Here is a 10,197-nt window from a genome sequence, read left to right as displayed (position 1 = left end):
AAAAAAAACAAAAAGTCAATTAATTACTGGTTATCAATTATTTCATTTGATATCAACAAGAAAAAATTGTTCTTCAGTATTCACAGATATGGTTAAATATGTCGGGTTTTTTGGCCCCTTTAATAATTGCACACGTTACTTCTCCAACAATTCTCGGGTCATGTTGAAACTTTAAACAATTTTCGATTATACATAATATACCATGAATCCATTAAAACATTAACCCATAATTAAGTAATTGATTATTTTGTTTGATACCGAAAAAGAGAAATATGTTCTGTATTATTGACAGATATAGTTATGAATATGAAGTTCTTCCACTTATATACGTTTTGTTTTCTTATTCATTTTTTTAGTTTTTTTATGTTTACAATTCGCTCGTTTTATCGATTTCTCTCAACTATGATTTGATTGGTGGCTTTTGAAAAAGTATTTAGCTGGTTTTTGTTTCTTCTTAATGTGCACTCAAAATGCTGACACAAGAGGAAGTGACGCTGCAATGTCTGCAGTAAGTCATCGCTAACACATTTAGATAGAAAGACACAGATAGAAAGACACAGTTAGATAGAAAGACACAGTTAGATAGAAAGACACAGTTAGATAGAAAGACACAGTTAGATAGAAAGGCACAGTTAGATAGAAAGACAGATAGAAAGACACAGTTAGAAAGACACAGTTAGATAGAAAGGCACAGTTAGATAGAAAGACAGATAGAAAGACACAGTTAGAAAGACACAGTTAGATAGAAAGGCACAGTTAGATAGAAAGACAGATAGAAAGACACAATTAGATAGAAAGACAGATAGAAAGACACAATTAGATAGAAAGGTACAGTTAGATAGAAAGGTACACTTAGATAGAACGACACAGTTAGATAGAAAGACACACTTAGAAAGAAAGACACAGTTAGATAGAAAGACAGATAGAAAGACACAGTTAGATAGAAAAGCACAGTTAGATAGAAAGACAGATAGAAAGACACAATTAGATAGAAAGACAGATAGAAAGACACAATTAGATAGAACGACACAGTTAGATAGAACGACACACTTAGAAAGAAAGACACAGTTAGATAGAAAGACACACTTTGGTAGAAAGACACGAAAGTCATAACCTAATTACGAACATAAGGTTCAACCTCATCCCCCATTAGTGTTCTCTCCATATGTTCACAAATCTTAAAATCTGACAACTCCCCTGACCATGGAACTATACTAATGGAACACCAGCTTCGAGATTTTATGATCAGAGTGCCGTCGCGCATCTTTTTTCGCGCACCATACCAATTTGAAAAATCGATGAGGATGCCAAAGAAGAAATTTACTCCGAGAGCCACTTGGATTGACCTTCATTGAGAGTAAAACTTCCCCACACTATATTTTATTAGATCTGTAAAAACTTTATCCATTTTCTGACTATCTGATAAAATAGATACAATTTCCCTGAATAATGGATCGTCACAAAAGATTTTTTTTTAAGGCCACTTCATTAAAATAGGTATTTCCAGTACTTCCTCATTTGGGTATTTTACACAAAATCTGGATTTTTTTTATGTACATTCATTTTTATCATCTGTCCCGCGCAACCAAACCATCCACTTTTCCCGGTCACCAATGTTCTTAACAAGATATCAAGAGAGAGAGGCTGGTCCATTATTTGCGTAGTCCAGCCAGCTTTTTTTTTTTTTGACAACCTTTTTTCGTTCTCTCTCATGAAGGATATGTTTTGAAAATTAGTCTTACAAAATACAATTCCAAACCAACTCATGCAGTTATCGTCTTTTCACAGTATTGAGGAGTCATCCTTTTTGCTAGCCAGAGTGTTAATTGGCAAAAGTGAAAAATTCATTTTCTTTAATTTTTTAAAGTAAATATTCATAACTATATCTTTTATATAATAATATATTTTTAAAATAATAATCTTTTATATAGACATGCTTTAATAGATCTAATAAATGATTAACTCGGACCTACCAATATGGGTATATAAATACTTAAATCTGGGTATTTAAAATTTCGAATGCGAATTTTAAAAAAACCGGACTTATATTGATCTAGATCTCTTGTATAATATCTAGAATAATATAGATCTACAACACCTAGTCCTAGACTAAAGTTAAAGACTAAGGTCTAGATTTATTTAACGTTTAAAAAAAAATCAATAGATCTAATATAGACAGTCATGAGATCCACTCTATTTTATCTAGATCTAGACCATACATGAGATCAATAATTGTCAATATGAATATTTATAGATCTAGTCCTAGATTCTAGATCTATCGATCATCTATGATCTATAGTCTGTCTATAGCTATACTTACTATTATAGGCCTACACTTTTACAGTATATGAGTATACTCATACGAGTCATACTGGCTATACTATAGTATAGACACTATAGTTAGTATAGTTAATACTTTTTAATAGTAGATCTATAATCTATCAATTCTATCTAAATTATTCTAAATCTAGACTTCACTTTCACATCACATTCAGTCATTCACACGATTATTGATACAGACAGTGAATGAAACGAATGCAGTGGTTATACTGATTATACTTAAAGTGACGATACTACTTATAGATCTACCAGTTGATAAACATCATCATCATAGATAATAATCTACATCTATAATCATAGTGCCCTTTATTTAGTTAATTTAGTCAATATAGCCAAGTCAAGGTAGTGGAACGTAAACTCGAAGGTTTAATACAATATGGTATGAGACTATGAGTTAGTATAAGATCTAATTATTTTGTTACTTTGTATGTGACAGTATGTCAATGTCTCAATTAAAATAATTCATATCACCAGCCATATCATTTTAAATATTTAAAAAGTAGACATAGATTTTTATTATATTATAAATAGATAGATTAGATCTACATATAATTTTACAAACTTTAGAAATGATTGATTTTATTTTTTTATTGATAAGCCTTCTAGACTAGATCTAGCATCTCTAGCTAGACTCTAACATGTAGATTGTAGATCTTTGAATTGGATCGATATTCACCTTCCTAAATTGTCTCTAAAGTCTATAGCTGATTTGAGAGGCCCAACGAGGCAAGACGAGTCTATTAGTACTCTGTCTCTTGATCTATCTAGTAGGCCAACTAAGCTAGTGCATTAGCCATAGTGTAGTCAAATCTTGACAACTAGTCTTCTAGATCTAAGCTTCTAGAATAATTGGATCTAGATCCAGTTTAGATTTAGAGTATAAAAGTTTTTACTACCTAAAATACTAAATCTACTGATCTAAATTCTAGATATATAGATCCAGTTCAGATTAGGATATAAAAATATTCCACTAGCTAAAATTCTAAATCTACTGATCTATACTTAATATTTTAGATATTATATGACATCTATCTACAAAAATTATTATTAAGATATAATTATAGATTCTAGACTAGTTATATATGTACATAAAATATATAAATAAAAGATAAAATTTATGCAGGCCTAGGTCCCATAAATTTATAATTGATCCAGATCAATCAGTAAAAGTTACCTTCGATTGGCAGTTTTACCCAATCTAATCTATACAAGACAATTTATAATCCATGCCTTGCCTACACCCCATATATATTAGTTTACATTCCATTCCATACCCAGACCCATGAGTTCATGAAATAATAAATGATGTGGTGTCAAGTTGGATCTATCCCCTGAAATTCAGTACTTTAATATAAAACTCACATATCTAGTTAATTATTTGCTGACACTCTGATAAACTTGGACTTGTGTGATACATATATGTTTCTTATCAGATTTAATTAATGAAGTTTTGGTGCATTTTAACCAGTAATAAGGCTACAAAAGTAGCATCAGGTGTATTCTAACCATTGGTATTTTTCCTGGCAACATTTCTATTCTAGTCTGTGATAAATTATAAATAAATAAAAATGTTTGTAATGTTTCAGTTCTTAACAAGTAGAACCATGGCAACCAGTTCTGATGATGTACCAGAATGGCTCAAGGATCATACTTATACTACTTCTACTCTCTGGGCATCCATTCAATATTTAATGTAAGTACTACTATACAATTTTTATTTTAGTTATCTAATAGATGTTTTATGAATTGTGTGATTTTCATGGTCAAGCAACATCCAAATATCTGGGATGGAATTTAACATTTTTCTCTAAGTTTTTTTATTTTTTATTTATAACACTCTTAAGCACATTCATCTTTCATGAATGCCTAATATACCTTGGCTGTTGTGCAGGCCATTCCTTTACAATAAACTGTTAGATGAAATTAGGCAAAATTGTCTGATAATTTGTATGTTTGATACAACGTTTTCAATTTAATAATATTATTTTTTTATTGTAATGTTTTCAAAAGAAATTAACCAATATGCCTAATTGTATAATTACAGTTATGTTTGGAAATGCAAGAAAAAGGCATGCATTCCTGAAAAGTCAATGATTGGTTGCACCTCTTAAAGGTAAGGTACTGTAATTTTTCCCATGTACTTTTCTCATAAGCTGAAGTACTTGTATTTTTGAAAAACTAGTTTTCCATGAAAATGTAAATCATAATATATGTTATAGTTGCTTTTAGATGAGTGCAATGTCCATCAAATTAAATGAATATCTGCCTTCACCTTTAGTAATAATTCATAACTATTAAGGTCAGGGCCATGTCTACACATTAACGCAGTAGCTCCTTTTAGGTACAGACTATTTTTAGAATGGCAAAATTATATAATTATACTTAATAACATATATACGTTTAGCATGGTCAACACATATGTCACACATATTTTTCTTTTTTTTAAATCCTTTTATTTATTTTTATAACTAGATAACTTTCTGTTATGAGAAAAGATGAGATTCTTGGACTCCTGCATAGCACCACCAGAAAGGAAAATCCCATCATGTTGCAAAATAAAAGTCTTGGACCAATTTTAATTTAAGATATATATATTATGCTGTAAGATACATATTTATGTATATCCTGTCATTCAGCCAACAGGTTTGGATTTAGTATTTCTTTAAATCTGTGTGATATTGTACTTGAAAACTATTAATCTGAGCCCCATTAAAACAAGAGGGAGTGCAGTGGATGAGTGGTAAGGGAAATTTTACTTTTTTAAAATTAAAATAAGAATCTAACAAAAGTAAACATATAAAATATGGTGCATTCTCCTTAAAACTAAAATCTGGTGCAAAGGTTTAAAATGTTGGCAAAAAAAAAGCAACATCAATTGAATATTCTTAATTCCCTTTGCAAAACTTACTGAGAAGAACATGCATGTTGTTCCCTCATAAGTTTCTTGACAGAGGAAATCTTGTTTATATTAGATTTGAAGTAAGCAAATTAAGAAAAAAATTATAATCATTATTTCAAATGGTTGTATCTAAACCTTATGAATTATTTTTCAGTTATAAGTATATTGAAATGAATGGATAATCATGAAATTGTTAAATAATTGCTGCTATCATTCCATTGACTAAAGAACCATAATTTTTTTTAAAATTAATTTCAAAATTAATTAATTAATTAATTTTCAAGCAGAGTTCACATAGATCTTGAGTGAAATTTTTCTTTTTTTTGACTAATGCTTCAATTTTATTGTATCATTAGTTTTTTATTTTTATTACCCAGAATATTTTAAAAATGAGTACACTATTTTCATGTAATAATGTAACTTGGTATTCACACATCAAAATACGCTATAATCTTTAGGCCATATAGATTTGTATAAACATAAATTAACTTGCTTAAATACATTATAAATGTATATTGTTTGTATAAGAATAAAGTTTTTCTGTAGACAATTATTGTTCAAGATTTGTTGATGCTCCTGCTTAATAAATTATATACACAGGTCATTAGTTTTAACACACTACTGACACAAGAAAAACTGGTCGCCCCCACTTCCATTACATAGATGTAATAAAACGTGACCTCAAATCAGTGAACATCAATACTGACAATTGGGAAGACATAGCTTTAGACCGCAACAGATGGAGAGACAGTGACCAAGAAAGCTATGGACAGTGAAAGTACATAGGTCTCAGCTCAGGAAGAAAAACGTACAATCCGAAAAACGGCCAGCTCCTCTACCACCGAAGCAAAAACCACCTTAACCTGTGCTATCTGTGGATGGGAGTGTCTCTCCGAAATAGGGCTCCACAGCCACATGAGGAAGTGTGCTCTGAGATGAAACCTTAGTCTTTCTATTTCTACGACTGAAGGAGGCCAATGATGATGATACAGGTCATTAGTTTTAACACGTCTGATAATAAATGACAGTACAAGTTATTGAATGAAAATTTGTCATTATTTCAGGTGCTTTAGGCCTACATCAATGTGAGGTACCAGTACTTTGATTGTGTCATATAACAATTTAAAGCAACATTTTGAAATGAATAATGTGTAGAATTGACAGTAAATACATTTAAGTGATGGGCTGTGATCTGCATGAATTGAATTTGTGTTTTTGATCTTTACTTCAAGTAAATGTTAATGAACAATTAATTTTTAATGAATAAATAATTTAAAAATAAATACAAAGAAACCATAAACATCTACTTTATTTTAATAATTTTTTTTCATCAGAACAGAATTTCCAACTTTGCATTCTTAAAATAAAATATAATTTATTTAGAGTAGAGTCAGAACACAAAATCATAGTTTTGAAATTAAGTAAATTAAGCTGTCACAGATTACATTATAGAATTGTTTGTACATTTCACTTTTGAAAGTAATATAAGCCCTCGACATGAGTCTCGGGATTTAATCCTCAAATTTAGACACTTGACATTCAAGTCAGGATTTACCCAAGGGATGTAATTAGTATGTTTAAAATCTATTGGTTGATTTGAATTTAAACAAAGACATTTTTGAAAAGAGTTAGCGCCAGAGAATTGGCGGTAGTAAGAAAGTAAAGTCAGTCGATAATATTAAGTCCTTGTAGATAGACACGTTTCTAAGAGCTCTGTTTAAAAAGCATTTTGTGATATGTTTCATGCTCATTGATTTATAATTTGTACATAAGCTGTACTTACGTTATATTTAAATAAAGTTCCAGAGTTTTGTTTTATCAAAAGAATCATCAAGTGTAATTCTAGATCTTCATTTTTTGTTAACTATTGAATTCAAGTAAAATCCCCGGCATCACAACACATCGTAACATCGTGCATGTTGTTACATCTGGCACTAGTGTTGTGACATAAGCTAAGCTGTGATCTCTTATAAACATTTGTATATAGACTACACACAATTTAATTATTATTTTTCATCAAATTGCAGGAACTAGTACATGTACTTATGCATATTTGACAATAAAAAACCTTAGTCAATGAAATAGTAATACTAGTAAATGAGATAAAAGTAAACTAAATATCATCAATGCTATTGAAGCCACACTTGTTTCTTTTTATCTTGTTTGGTGGACTGCAATTAAAGTTGCTATTAATTTTACTGATTGTCTTAGCTGAAATGCCAGTGTCGTCTCTTTGAATCCTAAGCTTATTTTCTTGGTTACTGGAAGTCCAGATGTTTGGAGTTTCATTTTAAACACCTATATATTCCGAAATGGCCTTCCGATAGGTAAAACCTATTTGCCTAACATGTCATATGCACATAAAGAGGTACCACAGAAATGCTTTAAAGACAAGCTTAGGCGCCAACTTGCTTTAACTGACATAGAATAAGAGAGCACCTGATTGCATACAGCTTCAGAGCGAGACAGCTGGAGGTCACTTACAAAGGTGTGGTATACACCAATGAAAATTAATTGCCGAGGGTAGACGGCAAAAAGAAAAAAAAAACAACTGATTCTACCACAGGTGGACAATGGTTATGCCTGTGCTCAGTGTGGCATAATATGTAGGTCACAGCTGGGGCTGAGTAGCCACTGGAAACATAGCATTCCTCATAAGTCTTCGGAATCAAAGACAAGCCTATCATTTTTGTAGAATAGTTTGTAGCTTCTGTAAATGCATGAAATGCCGTCACAAATGACACAAGTCCTCTGTGAGTTTGATGGATTATAAACATCTTACTTCTTTGCCTTATATTAAATGGTCCTTCTGTCTGTTCCACTATTATAGGTTTATCTAAATATCATTGATATATCGTAACATGTCATCAAAATAAAAACTAGAATCTCTGCAACTGGTTTACAAGTCAGAAGTCATCAATAACACTTGCCATTTAAAAAAAAAACAACAATTTAGATTACTGATTAGTCAAATTAGTGACTGATTATTCGATTCATTTTAGGCCTATATTTTTTTAATGTGAATATATAATGATCCTTTACACTTTGTGACTTTACTAGTAGATCTATACTTTGGAGTAGACTTGTTTGTTGAGCTAAAATCGGAAGTACACATTGAATTTTACTGTGATCTAGTAATCATCTAGTCAAATGTAGTGATCTACTAGTACTAGAACTCCTATCTGTCATATCGTGATCAGTAGGTGGCTGAAGTTTTATAAATCTATTCCATGACAAAAACCCTGGCTAGATTTAGATCTAGTGGTCTAGACATCTAGATCTAACTAGAATTAAACTAGAAAACTGAATTAGAGAAGTAGCTTTCTGGATCTAGAACTAGAATCTATATATTACTAATATTAGATCTAGTTGCGTCAAACGCTTAATTTTTGGTTGTTGTTTTTAATAAATGCACATAAAATACATTGTATTTTGGCAATAAAAATACCCAGTTGGTAGTCAAGTAATTCTAATAATTAATTAATGAATGACTCTATCAGTATTTGTTTTAGATCTATCAGATTCATATGACTTATTATTTATACTTATTTTATATCATTCGTCCAAGAAAATCTAGCTCTAGATCTATTTCATTTTAGATTAGGCTATAGTTGTTTTGTTGTGTTTTTTTTTTTTTTTTTTGTCATTTTATTTAGGCTACAATATTGTTACGTATTTCTGAATCTTCTGGCTAGATGTATTAGTTGGCACACAAATAAAAACACAGCAAAGAACTTGACGACTAAACTTTCAGTTTCATATAACTTTAATGACTATTAACTCTAACAATTCGTTACTGTAACATGTAGTGTAGAAGACTGTACAATATCTGTCAGTTTACAGTTAGCTATACTTCGTTGCAATTCATCGCTTCACTTCGTTGCAATTCATCTCTTCTCAACTTTCCTCGAGCCGTATTCCACAGAACAGACCAACGACACACTTCCCAGTGTCGCTCCAGGTCTCCCAAAGCTGAACCAAGTCGTACTCAAGTCTACCGAATCAGAGCCGCACACGTCTTACATCGACTGTATCGACTGTAACGGCTCAAGTCCACTGTAGTTCGCTGTATAGACTTTAACGACAGTAGTCCACTCCAGTTATCTCTACCCTAGTTAACTTGCATCGAGTCGTACACATTTCTCTTCCACAGAGCCGCACACGTCTTACATAGTCTGTATCGACTGTAACGGCTCACTCACGACTCCATACGACTGACTTTCACATTAACTCTCTGGCTTATATAGAGTCCCTAATCGCTTGTCCAAAGTTGCACAAACACGGCTAGTATCCTCTGAAATAACACGTGAGGAAACGTCACATCCTGTCTTTATTTATACACGTAGATTCCAGAAAACACTCGATGCAGTGTCATCAAGTCGGGGTCACACGTAGTGACCTTTATCTGTCACTGTTCATTAGTAACTGTCCCCCTACTTAGATCTGTTCGTCCCCTGGAACAACACGTGTGGACACGTCACATCCTGTCTTTGTTTGTACATGTAGATTCCAGGGAACACTAGCTGCTGTGTCATCTCGCCGGGGTCATACGTTGACCTCTACCTATCACTGTTCATTTGTAACACTGCCCCCTTCTTAGATCTGTTCGTCCCGAACAGATTCTACTTCATCACGATACTGATGAAATCGATCGACGATCAATTAGGAAGCTTTGGTGGTTGCCCCCTTCTCAGAGATGTTCTTTCAATCTGGCAGTTGTCCATCTTCTTTCCATAGAAGAATGGGAGCCAAATCTTCATTTTTCAGCAGTTCCTCACAAATGTTTTCATCAATCTTGGTATGGAAACATCGACCTTCAGATGACGACATTGGGCACTCTTGTCGAGAAAATTCATCAGCATTCTAACGAGTTCGTGCTTCACTGGCTGAGTTTTACATTTTCAAGCATCTTTTTACAGAGCTTCTTCAGAGATAACTAGGTTCATCACAGTACAGCA

The 10,197-nt window shown here is 32.1% G+C and overlaps 1 long non-coding RNA gene across 2 annotated transcripts; it reads left to right on the top strand.

Moving 5' to 3' along the window:
* Positions 1–466: 466 nt before the first annotated feature.
* On the top strand, positions 467–5,704 carry LOC129925645 (uncharacterized). 2 transcript variants are annotated; one of them, XR_008777332.1, is made up of 4 exons: positions 467–2,719; positions 3,927–4,033; positions 4,385–4,453; positions 4,813–5,704. It is a non-coding gene; the product is annotated as an uncharacterized LOC129925645 (long non-coding RNA). The 2 variants fall into 2 exon arrangements; XR_008777331.1 differs by having other exon boundaries at positions 470–2,704.
* The last annotated feature ends 4,493 nt before the right edge of the window (positions 5,705–10,197 follow it).

This window comes from Biomphalaria glabrata, chromosome 4 (assembly GCF_947242115.1).
Source record: "Biomphalaria glabrata chromosome 4, xgBioGlab47.1, whole genome shotgun sequence".
In the NCBI taxonomy this organism is placed as follows: Eukaryota; Metazoa; Mollusca; class Gastropoda; family Planorbidae; genus Biomphalaria; species Biomphalaria glabrata.
Note: the sequence above shows the minus strand (reverse complement) of the source record. Positions and strands in the feature narration are given on the sequence as shown.